Source organism: Chiloscyllium plagiosum, unplaced genomic scaffold (genome assembly GCF_037043375.1).
Source record: "Chiloscyllium plagiosum isolate Xiang-an unplaced genomic scaffold, Cpla_swu_hap1 HiC_scaffold_36, whole genome shotgun sequence".
NCBI lineage: Eukaryota > Metazoa > Chordata > Chondrichthyes > Orectolobiformes > Hemiscylliidae > Chiloscyllium > Chiloscyllium plagiosum.
The window spans coordinates 8,436,300-8,450,840 of record NW_028270174.1 but is presented as its reverse complement, the minus strand read 5'-3'; the positions used below and the strand labels follow the sequence as shown (position 1 = coordinate 8,450,840).

Genomic DNA, 14,541 nt, shown 5'->3' with positions numbered 1-14,541 from the left:
AACAAAGCCAGACAGAACGGATTCAGGATGATCCAGGTCATGATTGCAGACGCTCACAATAGACTTCACAAATACAGACACACAAATTCCCAGCTCGGCGAACAGAACCACAACTCTTTAGAGTGAAGTTAAAAATCACACAACACCAGGTTATAGTCCAACAGGTTTAATTGGAAGCACTAGCTTTCGGAGCGCTGCTCCTTCGTCAGGTGATGAACCACCTGATGAAGGAGCGTCGCTCCGAAAGCTAGTGCTTCCAATTAAACCTGTTGGACTATAACCTGGTGTTGTGTGATTTTTAACTTTGTACACCCCAGTCCAACACCGGCATCTCCAAATCATTACCTTAGAGTGAAGACTTTCTCCCACATCTCAGTCCTCCATACAGTCAGTTCTGCTTAAGCATGCATTTCTTCAATACAAATTAGCTAAATTCTTCAACGCAATTGAAGAATTTAGACCATTATTTGTAGAACATGAACTTTTCTTACCTGCATTTGCTAGAACGTGATCCTGGTCCCTTTCGTTCAAGTGCTGCTTTTATATGATTTTCTTAAAATGCGGGATCGCACAGGAATGGAGCTATTACGTTATGTCAGAACAGACTGTATTCAATCCTTTATCCTGAGACTGTGTTCTGGGTGAAAGTGAGGACTGCAGATGCTGGAGACCAGAGTTGAAAAGTGTGGTGCTGGAAAAGCACAGCAGGCCAGGCAGCATCCAAGGCGCAGGAGAATCAATGTTTCGGGCATAAGCCCTTCTTCAGGAATGAGGCTGGTGTGCCAAGTGGGCTGAGATAAAAGGTAGGGTGGGGGAATTTGGGGGAGGGGCGCTGGGAATACGATAGGTGGAAGGAGGTGAGGGTGAGGGTGATAGGTCGGAGAGTGAGTAGGGGCGGAGAGGTCGGGAAGAAGATTGCAGGTTAAGAGGGCGGTGCTGAATCCAGGGGTTGGGACTGAGATAAGGTGGGGGGAGGGGAAATAAGGAAGCTGGAGGTTTGTGGGTGGAAGGTGAGGACCAGTGGGGTTCTGTCCTGGTGGCGATTGGAGGGGTGGGGTTCAAGGGCGGAGGTGCGGGAAGTGGAGGCGATTGGAGGGGCGGGGTTCAAGGGCGGAGGTGCGGTAAGTGGAGGCGGTTGGAGGGGTGGGGTTCAAGGGTGGAGGTGCAGGAAGTGGAGGCGATTCCTTCTCCTCCGCCACATCTGCTCCCATGAGGGCCAATTCTACTACCGAACAGCCCAAATGGCCTCCTTCTTCAAAGACCACAATTTTCCCTCCGATGTGGTTGACGAGGCTCTCCACCACATCTCCTCTACTTCCCTCCCCTCCAATCACCACCAGGACAGAACCCCACTGGTCCTCACCTACCACCCCACCAACCTCTGGATACATCATATCATCCTCCGTCATTTCCGCCACCTCCAAACAGACCCCACCGTCAGGGATATATTTCCCTCCCCACCCCTATCAGTGTTCCGGAGAGACCACTCCCTCCGCGACTCCCTCATCAGGTCGACACCCCCCACTAACCCAACCTCCACTCCCAGCACCTTCCCCTGCAACCGCAAGAAGTGCAAAACTTGTGCCCACACCTTCCTCCAAGGCCCCAAAGGATCCTTCCATATCCTTCGCAAATTCACCTGCACCTCCACACACATCATTTACTGTATCCGCTGCACCCGATGTGGTCTCCTCTACATTGGGGAGACAGGCCACCTACTTGCGGAACGTTTCAGGGAACACCTCTGGGACACCCGCACCAACCAACCCAACCGCCCCGTGACTGAACACTTTAACTACCCCTCCCACTCCACCAAGGACATCCAGGTCCTTGGCTTCCTCCATCGCCAGACCCTGGCCACACAACGCCTGGAGGAAGAGCGCCTCATCTTCCCCTAGGAACCCTCCAACCACACCGGATGAATGTAGATTTCTCCAGCTTCCTCATTTCCCCTCCCCCCACCTTATCTCATTCCCAACCCCTGGATTCAGCACCACCCTCTTGACCTGCAATCTTCTCCCCGACCTCTCCACCCCCACCCGCTCTCCAGCCTATCACCCTCACCCTCATCTCCTTCCACCTATCGTATTCCTAGCGCCCCTCCCCCAAATTACCCACACCCCTACCTTTTATCTTAGCCCGCTTGGCACACCAGCCTCATTCCTGAAGAGGGGCTTATGCCCGAAACGTCAATTCTTCTGTTCCTCGGATGCTGCCTGGCCTGCTGCGCTTTTCCAGCACCACACTTTTCAACACTGTGTTCTGGGTGACCAGTCATCCCAGGTTTTCCGAGACTGATCTGGAACTTTGCCTTTCATCTCATATCCTGGGTCAGTTCTTCTCGAGATGCCATTTGCCCTGAATTTCTTCTCACTGTCTTTTTTTTAATTTGCAGCTGCAAACAATGTAAATATCTTTTTTTTTGTTCTTTTGATTGTGGACTGAAATGGGGAAAGGTCATTTTTTAACTGAGAAAAAAAACAAGATTGTGGATGGAGTAACTGCACTTTTTAGAAATAGGTTACCTGACACTCATTGTAACTGCTGTTTACACAGCTGTCTATTCCAGCAGTGGGCACAATAAGAGCATAAGATATAGGAGCTGAAAATGTGTTGCTGGAAAAGCGCAGCAGGTCAGGCAGCATCTCCTGTTCCCTGGATGCTGCCTGACCTGCTGCGCTTTTCCAGCAACACATTTTCAGCTCTGATCTCCAGCATCTGCAGACCTCACTTTCCCTATAAGATATAGGAGCAAACTTTGGTCCATTGAGTTTTCTCCAGCATTTAATCATGGCTGATATATCTCTCAATCCCATTCTCCTGCCTTCTCCCTGTAACCCTTACTCTCCTTAACAATCAAGAACCTAGCTATCTTTGTCTTAAATGCACACAATGACTTCAGGGCAGCTCAGTTAGCAATGCTGCCTCACAGCACCTGGGACCCTGGTTTGATTTCACCCTCAGGTGAGTGTCATGAAGTCTTTAACTTTTATAACAACTCCAGGAATAGCAGAGCTCCATTTCCAGTGTGTTACGCCCAGTGAGACAAAACAACAGAAACTAATACATGTACAAATAAATATTTCTAGCTACCTCACAGAGGTCTACAACACAGAAAAAGGCCATTTGGCCCATCTAGTCAATGTTAATCAAAACTATTCTAAACCCATTATTCAGCACTTGGCCCACAGCCTTGTATGTAACGATATTGCACGCGTACATTTAAATACTTCTTAAATGTTATAAGGTTTTCTGCCTTTATCATCCAGCTTACAATTATGATAAACAAGTATGATAGGAGAAGTTGCGTAGCCAAGGGCTATTTTCCCCGGAGCGTCAGAGGCTGTGGTGTGACCTTATAGAAGTTTATAAAATCATGAGGGACATGGATAGGGTAAACAATCAAAGTCTTTTCCCCAGAATAGGGGAGTCCAAAACTAGAGGGCAGAGGTTTAGAGTGAGAGGGGAAAGATTTAAAAGGGACCTAAAGGGCAAATTTTTCATGGAGAGGGTGGTGGGTATATGGAATGTGCTGCTAGAAGAAATTGAGGAGGCTGGTACAATTACAACATTTAAAAAGCTTCTGGATGGGTATATGAATAGGATTTAGAGGGATATGGGCCAAATGCTGGGATTAGATTAATTTAGGATATCTGGTTGGCATGGACGAGTTGGACTGAAGGGTCTGTTTCTATGCTGTATATCTCGATGACTCAATGACTCCAAGTACTATTTATTACAAATGAGTACTTACGGAATGATATTTCAGCAGCTACTTTTGAGCAAAACAGCAGAGAGAAGTGAAAGTGAATAAACGTGTGACAAAAGCTGGAGTTTCTCTTTTGCTCTGTCACTTCCATCATTTTGGAATGCTGTTCCCAGTGAAGAAGCAGCGACTTGAGAAAACAACCATTAACTGAGAACTTAGATCCTTGTATTGAGGATACTCATCAACAATCAACCAACTGTGGCCTCAGGTTCAAAGTCTAACATATCAAAAACGTCAAGGACTGTTTAAACTGCAAAGCCACATCTCGCCTAATTGCTACCATTCTCTCCGTCAAACTTATTGCTTATGCTTTAGTTTGTTTTTGCTGTCGCATTTTTAGGATCTTTCCTTGGGATTTCCCTTAGGAACAAAATTGGCTCCATCGTTTCTTTTAAAACAAACTACATGTTGTTTGATGTTGTGTGTTAATTATTGAAAGACGCTGCTATTTCCTGGGGTTAAAATAGACCTGGTTCAGAATACCCCTCCTCACTTGGTCCAATCAATTGTAAAACAGCAAATTAATACAAAGAACTGCTCGAGATCTGAAACAAAAATAGAAATTGCTGGAAAAAGTCAGCAGGTCTGGTTGTGTTAACGTTTGGAGTGCAGTAATTTGAAGGGTCACTGGAACTGAACGTTAACTCTGCTTTCTTCCCACAGATGGTGCCAGACCTGCTGAGTTTCTCAAGCACTTTTTGAAATTTGCAAAATTCTGCGCGTAGCGTTAATAATGAAAAAGGGAGATTTTTTAAAAAAAGTCTCTTCAAATTAGCGTAAAGCAGTGAGATATTGGGACCTTTTGTCTCGCTGGGTCGTAAGAAAACAGCAGCTGAACCATTTGGTTAAATTTGGGCGTCTGTGAATTTTGCAAGTAATGTTTTAAGTTAATGTGTAAGGAATTTCCGATAGGGGTGTGCTGACTTTTTATTCTGACAGCAAATTCCCTCCCCCTCCCTGGAGTTACGTCAGTGGGTGGGGAAGACAGAAGGGTGTGGAAATCCCCCTTTTCTCCTCCTCCTCATCGCCCGCTGTAAATTGCGAGCCATGGAGACGGAAGTAGAGAATTAAGGAGGAAAGCTTTACGGGGATAGAGATTGGTGGACAGCAGTGCCAGGTCGTGGAGACTGTGCATGAAGAAGAGGTGAGAGGAGGGGAGGCTGTGAAATCGCTTTGCAGGGTTGATTTTTGTTTTTGAATGGGGCGGCTTGTGACACATGCAAACTCTGGCAAATTGCAGCTGGAACCAACAAATAAAACCAAGAAATAGAAAGAGGGAGGAAAACGGGAGGGATGGCGGTGTCAGAGATTGGTCACTGAGGGAGAGAGAGAGAGAGAGAGACTCACAAACGCACACAGGCTGCCCTTATTCACGCCTCAGACCCTCCGAAAATCTGCAGGCGTGAGTTTTTAATTCCGGACATCATTTAGTGTGTGTGTCAGCTGTGAAACTGACTAATGGAAGGGAGGGTTTGCAGGAAGCGTTTCTGCAAGATGTACCTCTAACAGAAGTTGTGTTTCAGTGTACACTCTGTGCGGATCTGTATTCATGGGAGACTTGGGAATATATGCAGCGAGATTTTTCTTTTTAAGATAATACATGAAACCGTAGTTCTTTCTGGTTGGAGTCAGTTGTAAAGCTCCCTTCCTCCAGCAGATCGCAGTTTGGAGTGCGGCAGTGTCTTTGATCGACAGAGCACTGCTGGCCAATCGGGACGGGCCACTGATGTTGCCATTTCCCCTCTGATCCAATCAATGGTGGGTAGGTGGGGCTTGTGTGTGAGGAGGCGGAGCCTCCGTGGTTGCTCTCCAGGAAGTGGTTTCAATGGGCTCGGTCACTATGAACTAACAGGACAGGGCTACCTGAGACTGGCTCACTAACCCCCTTCTGTTAAACCCCTTTTTTTTCGAATCACCTGCTCAGAGATGTTCTGACACACCTCTGGATTTGAAACTGAAGCTTCCAGGCTTAGAGGTAGAAATATGACCACTGTGTCACAAGCGCCCTAAATGGTGTTTGGAGTAATGTTCTTGACACATTATCAGAAGATGTTCCAGTGAAGTATTGATATACCTCAGCACCTGCTGAGGTCACCATCAAGGGCACTTACACCTCTCCTGAGGTGTGGTTATGCTCAGATTAAACCACCGCCAGTCATCTCTCTCTAATGAGATAGCAGTCCCATGGGACTGCTATGTTAAAAATCACATAACACTAGTCAAGATTTGGAGATGCCGGTGTTGGACTGGGGTGTACAAAGTTAAAAATCACACAACACCAGGTTATAGTCCAATAGGTTTAATTGGAAGCGCACTAGCTTTCAGAGCGCTGCTCCTTCAGGTGATTGTGGAGGACACAATTCTAAGGCATAGAATTTATAGCAAAAATTTACAGTGTGATGTAACTGAAATTATACATTGAAAAATACCTTGATTGTCTGTGGAGTCTTTCATCTGTTCAAATACCATGATAGTTTCACTTCTTTCATGTGTAAATCACAAAACCTTTTTTTAAAAGTTGCATTCTCAGGTTAGCTGTAACAATGGGTGATAGCTGGACAATATGTTGAAGGTGTTAGCCCCTTGTGTTCTCTGTCTATGCTATGATGTTTAGATTGATTCTAATCCAAAAAGTGAGATAAGAGTTTTACATGAATTCATGCAGTTCTTGAGCAAAGTACAATGTAGCTCTGCAAATACAAATTCACCCCACAAAATATGTGTGCATATGGGCCTTTGTCTATGTGTCTGTTTGGGTTGGGGGTTGTGAGTGTGAGAGAGAGTGTATATGTGTGTGCATGAGTGTAGAGTATCTAAGTCTCAGAGAGAGTGTGTGTGTGTGTGTGTGTGTGTGTGTGGTGCATAGTGCAATGGTAGTCACCTGTAATGTGACATGAACCCAAGTTCCTGGTTGAGGCCCTCCCTATGGGTACCGAACTTAGCTATTAGCCTGTGCTCAGCCACGTTTCTCTGCTGCCTGTCCTGAAGTCCGCGTTGGAAGATGGTCACCCAAAGGTCCGAGGTCGAATGTCCTGGACCACTGAAGTGTTCCCCAACTGGGAGGGAACATTCCTGTCTGTTGATTGTTGTGCGGTGCCCATTCATCCGTTGTTGTAGCCTTTGCTCGGTATCCCCAATGTACCATGCCTCAGGGTATCCTTGCCTGCAATATATAAGATAGACAATGTTGGCTAAGTCACATGAGTACCTGCCACATACAAGGTGAGAGGTGTCTCCACATGTAATGGTGGTATCCATGTCCACACTCTGACATGAATTATTTATATAAATTATTTTATTATAATAATTTATAAATTTATGATTAGAAATTATTTCTCATATTGTATAATGACAATTAATAGGTTGAGTATAGAAGTTGGGAGGTCATGTTGCAGCTGTACAGGACATTGGTTAGGCCACTTTTGGAATGCTGTATTCAATTCCGGTCTTCCTGTGATAGGAAAGATGTTCTGAACTTGAAAGGGTTCAGAAAAGATTTACAGGGATGTTTCCAGGGTTGGAGGGTTTGAGCTCAAGGGAGAGGCTGACTAGGTGGGGACTGTTTTCCCTGCAAGGTCAGCGACTTTTTATAGAGGTTTATAAAATCATGAGGGACATGGATAGGATAAATAGATAATGTCTTTTCCCTGGGGTGGGGGAGTCCAGAACTAGAGGGTATAGGTTTAGGGTGAGAGGGGAAAGATTTAAAAGGGACTGAAGGGGCAATCTTTTCTCACAGAAGGTGGTGTGTGTATGGACTGAGCTGCCAGAGGAAGTGGTGGAGGCTGGTACAATTAGAACATTTAAAAGGCATCTGGATGGATGTATTATTTGGAAGGGTTTAGAGGGATATGAGCCAAATGCTGGAAAATGGGACTAGATTAATTTAAGATATCTGGTCAGCATGGACAGGTTGGACTGAAGGGTCTATTTCCATTCTATACATCTTGGTGACTCTGATTGGGCAAATTCAACAATCAGAGCTGAACTGACTTTGGTAGTGAATTCAACTAATACTGACTGACGGCAGAGCTATTGAATCAGATGGGAGGTGAAATTCTCCTCTCTTTGAACTGAAGAAGCCCAATATCAGGCAGCTAATGATCAGATATTCACGTCGTTGTGCTGCAGGGAGGTCAATAGCACAGTCTGTCCTGACAGAAACGGATGTATGATTGTGCCCTGTTACTCATTGCTGTGAGCAAGTTCAGAGAGAACAGGAAGGGTGGAAATGAGTAGCTATCATTCAGAATGAAAATACGGAGAGTACTAGCCTTGAAACTGACACGGCAAGTTAGTATTTAGCCTGTGTAGACATGCAACTCACACCCTTCAAAGGTCCCTGGCAAATCTAAAGAACACTTGAACGTTAACTAAATACTGTAGACTCTGGGCATCAGAAATGAAAATCGCAAAAACATGATGGAGGCCAGCATTTGTGAAGAGGGAGAAAATCTGAATGAACATTTTAAGATTGGTGACTTTTTCTTCAGATTCCTTGTCTCTAGTGTGGATATTTGAATGAATTATGCACTCTGAAAAAATGTGAAAGAGCACATTTTTTAAGCAGACTGTGCTGGAAGGGGCAGGCAGTTTTGTTATATAACCTATCAGATAGGTTGTGAGGGTTGCACATGTAATTTAACCCTGATAAATGTGAGGTGATGCACTTTGTAAGAAATAACAAGCCAAGGAAGTACTCAATGAATGGTAGGACACTAGGAAGCTCAGAGAAACAGAGGGATCTTGGGGTGCTTGTCCACTCATCCCTGAGGGTGGCTGAGCTGGTTAATAAGGTGGTTAAGAAGGTAAATGGGACACTTGCATTTATCAGTCATGGCATACTACCGCACTTAGGTGGTAGTGTGGGGGTTAAAAAAAAAAATCAGTCATGACATAGGTTATAAGAGCTGGGAGGTCACATTGGAGCTACAGGACTTTGGTGAGGCCACAGTGAGAGTTCTGTTTGCAGTTCTCATACCCATACTATAGGAAGGAAGTGATTACACTGGAGGGGATGCAGAGGTGACTTACCAGGATGTTGCTTGGGATGGAGCATCTCGACTATGAATAGAAACTGGATAAGCTCAGGTTGTTTTCTTGGGAGCAGGGAGTGTTGAGGGGAGATCAGATAGAGGTGTATAAGATTGAGGGGCATGGACAAGGTGGATAGAAAATAGCTGTTTCCCTTAGTCAAAGGGTCAAGAGGAAGGGAGCACATTTGTAAAGAGAAAGTCAGGAGGTTTAGAGGGAATTTGAGAAAAACATCTTTTCACCAGAGGATGGTGGGGGTCTGGAATGTACTGCCTGGAAGGCTGGTTGAGTCAGGAAACCTCACAACCTTGAATGAGTACTTGAAATGTCATAACATTCCAGGCAATGGGTCTAGTGTGGGAAAGTGGGATGAGTGTAGATAGTAGTGCATTTTTTGGCAATACAGACTCAATGGGCCGAATGGCCTGTCTGTATCGTATGATTCTATGAAATGAATTTCAACATAAATATTCAATATTATGCAAATTATTGAGGTTTGGACAATAGTAATCTGGGCTGGTGACCATGTCTCTTCTACATTCCTTACACTTAAAGTAAATCTGGGAGTCGTCAGCAGTGAGAAGGATTACAGTCACGTTTGTATTATCCTGTATACTATCCATCAGCATCTCTGGCAATCAGAATTTCTGAAGGCTCAATTTATTTTTTTGGAAAACTTAGCATTATCAGAACACTGAAAGTGACTTCTTTTATAGACAGTTTATAATGACTGGGGGTGGCTTTAAATTTTAATTATTAGGTTAGTTTTGATGATTATGTCTGAATAAAGGTATACTGCTCTGAACAATTTGTTTCTTAAAATGACAACTCAAAATTTCTTTTATTTTCTATTGTTATGGTGTGGTTTGCTCTAATGCCCTGCTGTCCAGGGGCCCTTGACTGTCCAGATGCTTCCCTGTTATCTTCACCCCAAACTTATCCTGTTTCCATAGTAAAGTAACTCCTTGTCTAGCATTCCTGATTAATGGCAAAGCCCATTCTCTGAGCACACTAGCCGACATAGAATTTACTATACATAGAATTGTATACAATATGGACTGAGACCATTTGGCCCAACCACCCAGTCTATGCTAGGATTCTGCTTGTGAGGAACTTCATCTCATCCTATTTGAATCAGCACAACTTCTATTCTTCCTTCCTTATGTACGTATGTAGCTTCCCTTAAATGCATCTACACTTAAACCTTTGACTTTTCAGCAATGCTTTTGTCTTGCACTCGTCTGGACAGAAATGCAAGAAAACCAATTTTATAAAAGGAACAATTAGACAGCATAAAAAGTGTGACAATGCTATGACCAATCAGAATTGACTTGCCTTGAATTTAATCAGTTAATTAAAATTCCTGATACATTTCTATGTCAAACAAAATCCATGGAATCACGTACCCCTTTATTCAGGTTTTGTCTCACTTCCCTATTTTGTGACTATATTGATAGACAATGTCTATGTGTTTGGTTTTCATAATTTCCAGCACAGACGCAGGCCATTGGGTTGATATTGATACTTCATGCTGGTGTTCCTTTTCGGTGGTGTAACTGAGTGCCTGCAACCTCTTCAATAATCTGTGCACAGCAATCAGCATTGGCAAGAAAGAGGATAATCGCAGGGATAAGGAAATTAAGGGGAGTAGAACCTCCAGCTACCCTCTTCATTTCACCTGATCAGTATCACCTTCTTTTCCTTCCTCCCTCCCAGCTAAACCCAGCATGGAGAATGATCAGGAGAGCACAGTGAAAGAGTGATTTGTTTTTGAAAGTCAGTTAGGGGTCAGGTGGTGAGGCCAATGTGGAGGGAATTGGATAGACAATCCCAGAGGGCAGGCATTAAGTCTGTTGTGCACCACAAATGGAGCAGCAGGATCACTGGGGAAGTTGTTTGATGTTGAGTCAGTGATGGGGAAAGTAGAGAGATTGAAGTTTGGAGGTGAGCACTAAGGGTTGGGTTGGGTTGGGTTGGGCCGGGCTGGGCCAGGCTATTGCAGAGCAAGAATGTGAACTTTGGAATGAGCATGTTGAGGCAGGAGGAGTTGGCGGAGCTCAGAGCAAACTTTCAATGTCTAAATAGATTCTTGTTCTTTTTAAAAAAAGTTGGAACCTTGGAATTATTGGCTCCTTCTCTGCTCCTTTGGCCTTTTGTATCATACAAGAATCCTGAAATGTGTACCTGTTTATTTGTGGCCTATCAGATTGTTTAGAATACTTTTTCAGAAAGTTTACAATTGATATAAGATCTTTCTGAAGTTGCATTTTTTTGCTATGTAGTTTCTGTTCAGATTTGCTGACTTTCTTTTTGTGTTCATTATTTTTAATTCTGTTAATTTTGTTTTGAATCTCTCTGAAAAGAGAGACATATTACTGAAGTTTTCCATTTTGCACTCATCAGGGCAAATGCAAGAATGTTAATTTACAAATCATTCCAACAGTTTATATTACAGGAGGTTGGTAGGTTGACTGACTTCCTGAAGCAATAGGGAACTTTGTGTTTGCTCTATTGGACCCCTTCAGAATCTTAATTATTCTTTCTTTAATAAGTACAATTGGACTGAACAGACTGCAGTAACTCATTGCATGGAAGCTGAGTAGAGGTCATATATATTCACAAAGTATAAAATGAGAGTGGGAGTGAGGCCCTGTTAAAGGCTTAAATCCTTGTTTTTGACTAAAACAGCAGAGAAAGTAGTTGTTTGGCCCATCATACTGTGCTAGTTCTTTGATAGAGCTGTCTGGTTAGACCCACTGTCTTGCTGTATTCTAAAGGCTGTGCAAATGTTGCCCTTTTCAATTAATTTGTCAATTCTTTCTTGAAAGTCAGCGTGGAATATACTTCAAGCACAGATAATGCTGGAGAAACTCAGCACATCTGACAGCATCTGTGGAGAGAGGAACAGTTAACGTTTGGCATATAGTCTTGGAAAATGTCTTTTCTTTTCTCTTATTTTGATAGAGGTAGAAGAGAGGTGAAGGGAACAGATGGTGTAGAGACCCAATATTAAAGACAACGGGGTTATTAATGATGAAGGAAGAGAAACGGCAATGCAAAATGTTTGTAAATAATGGTGTGACAGGGAGAGAAAGCCCTCTCTATTAAGTGCAAAGTAAACAAAACACATACACAGCAAAGCTGATTGTGAGTTGGAGCTGGTGTGGGTATGGGGAGAGAATCTAAGAAGAATGAGGAATGGGATATCTCACATTCTGTTGTTGAAGTTATTGAATTTGATGCTGAGATCTTGAGGTTGTAAAGTGGAAAATGAGATCCTTGAGCATGCCTCGGATCTTCTTTCATTATCCTTTCAGGTAACGCATTCCAGTTTGTACACTTCTCTGTTTATTTAAAACAAAGTCTTCTCTCTTCTGTTTAAAAAAAATCTATAAAGAGGAACAGACCTTTCAGCCCTATTTTTCTATGCTAGTGTTTACATTCTAAGAGTATTGTGCTTTACAAGCTTTCCTTTACCCCTTTATCAGTTTTTCCAATCAACATATTCTTCTATTGTTTTCTCCATCTTGCTTATTTAACCTGACCTTTTAATACAATGATATTATTCGTTAACTATTTCATATGGTTCCACATTCTCACCACTTTCTTTTACCAGTGATTTTGTTACAATCTAAAACAACGAACCTCTGACACTGGTGATTTGAAACACACAAACAGAATTTGCTGGTGAAGTCAGCAGGATTGGCAGCATCTTCAAACCTTTCTGAAGAAGGGTCACTGAACTCAAAGCATTAACTCTGCCTTCTCTCGGCACACCCTACCAGATCTGAGATTTTCTCCAGCAATTTGTGTTTTTTGTATCTGTTGAAATCTGTCTTTCCAGGTACCAATCCTCCTATCAGTGGGAACAATTTCTCCTTCAACTAGTTTTCAAAAACGAACTCATCCCAGATTTGGTTCGCATCAATTGTATTAAGCCAAAACTGTGACCATAAAATTGTGATCGAAATGGGAATTTTTATTGAATTTCACCAATGTTCAAAGTAAATTGTGGGTATTTCACCATGATATACTAAAGTGAATGTGTGTGTGTGGACATTAGTTTGTCAAACATAACTCAGTGCAACACTATTCCCCTAAATTAAAAGGTGGTGGGTTCAAGTCCCACTCTACAGACATGATTCAGAAATCTCAGTTGACACTCCCAATGCAGTATTGAAGGAGAGTTTCACGGTTTAAGATTCTGTCTTGAGCTCATCAGGATATTCACAAGCTTACTGATGTAAAGGAGAACAACATTAAATAGTATATGGAAACAAAGTGCTAATTGGTTGGCAGCTGCACTCTGGTACAAACATTGACATGGCAAATACACCAGCTAGATGATGATTGGCAGATCATTGCCAAGTTTTGTTCCAGTTTTAACCAGACTGATTGACTCTGGTCAAAGCATGCCCTATAGCTCTGGCAATAGCCTCATAAGTCTTTTCTGAACCTTTTCAAGTTTCACAATATCTTTCCTGTAGCAGGGAGATCAGAATTGCACACAATATTCCAAAAGCGGCCTAACCAATTGACTATTCCAGAGCACTCCTATATTCTATATTCTAAACCTGAGGTCATCAACGACTCTCATATCATAACCCTTACCAAGTGTATTTACCCATTATTCATTTGGTTGCTTACCTACATTGACTGAGAAGGGCTTATGCCCGAAACGTCAATTCTCCTGTTCCTTGGATGCTGCCTGACCTGCTGCGCTTTTCCAGCAACACATTTTCAGCTACCTACATTGACTCTCAGTCTAACAAAGTCTTGATTTTAATATTGTCCCTGTTCTTTTCAAATACTTTCATGGATTTCTGCAATCTCCCCCAGCCTCTCAATCCTCTGTGATTTCTCAGATTCTGGCCTCTGGAATGTCCCTAATTTTGATTCTATAACTGATAACTGCACTTTCAGTTGATTCAAGTCTGTTATGAATCTCCCAACACCAGGCTATAGTCCAACAGATTTATTTGGAAGTACAAGTTTTCTGAGCTATGCTCTTTCGTCAGGTAGCTGGCTCAAAGGAACAGCGTTCTGAAAGCTTGTACTTCCAAATAAACCTGTTGGACTATAACCTGGTGTTGTGTGATTTTTAACTTTGTCCACCCCAGACCAACATCGGCACCTCCACATTACAACTGTAATGTCATGTCATGTCTCACACATCATATGCCTTTAAGAAACAATGGTGAAAATGGATGGTATGGTGGCTCAGTGGTTAGCACTGCTGTCTCACAGCACCAGGGACCTGGGTTCGACTCTAGCCTCAGGCGACTGTCTGAGTGGAGTTTGCATATTTTCCCCGTGTCTGCTCTGGGTGCTCTGGTTTCCTCCCACGATCCAAAGCTGTGCAGGTTAGGTGGATTGGCCATGCCTAAATTGCCCATAGTATTCAGGGATGTGTAGGTTAGGTGCATTAGACAGGGATAAATATAGAGTAATAGGTTAGGGAGAGAAGTGTAGATGGGTAACTTTTCGGAGAGTAGATGTGGATTTGTTGGTTCAAATAGCCTGTTTCCACATTGTAGGGGTTCTCCGCTATCATGAGGATGTGTGTTGTAGCATGTGATCTGAGAGTATAAAGATCTCCACCTTGTCGAGCATTACTTGAAGCATAACACTCTATTGTTGTAAACTAATAACTTTTGTGCCTGTGGAATGTAATGTTTTTTGTACATGATAGTTACTCATACAAATGTCTGTTGGATTCTTCAATACCAAGATATCCA

The 14,541-nt window shown here is 43.1% G+C and overlaps 1 protein-coding gene across 1 annotated transcript in view; it reads left to right on the top strand.

Moving 5' to 3' along the window:
* Positions 1-4,772: 4,772 nt before the first annotated feature.
* pdlim5a (PDZ and LIM domain 5a) overlaps positions 4,773-14,541 on the top strand; it is a 278,081-nt gene continuing 268,312 nt past the window's right edge. The window contains exon 1 of the mRNA XM_087979923.1: positions 4,773-4,913. The gene's annotated coding sequence lies outside the window, so the exon portion shown is untranslated. The remainder of the gene's footprint in view (positions 4,914-14,541) is intronic.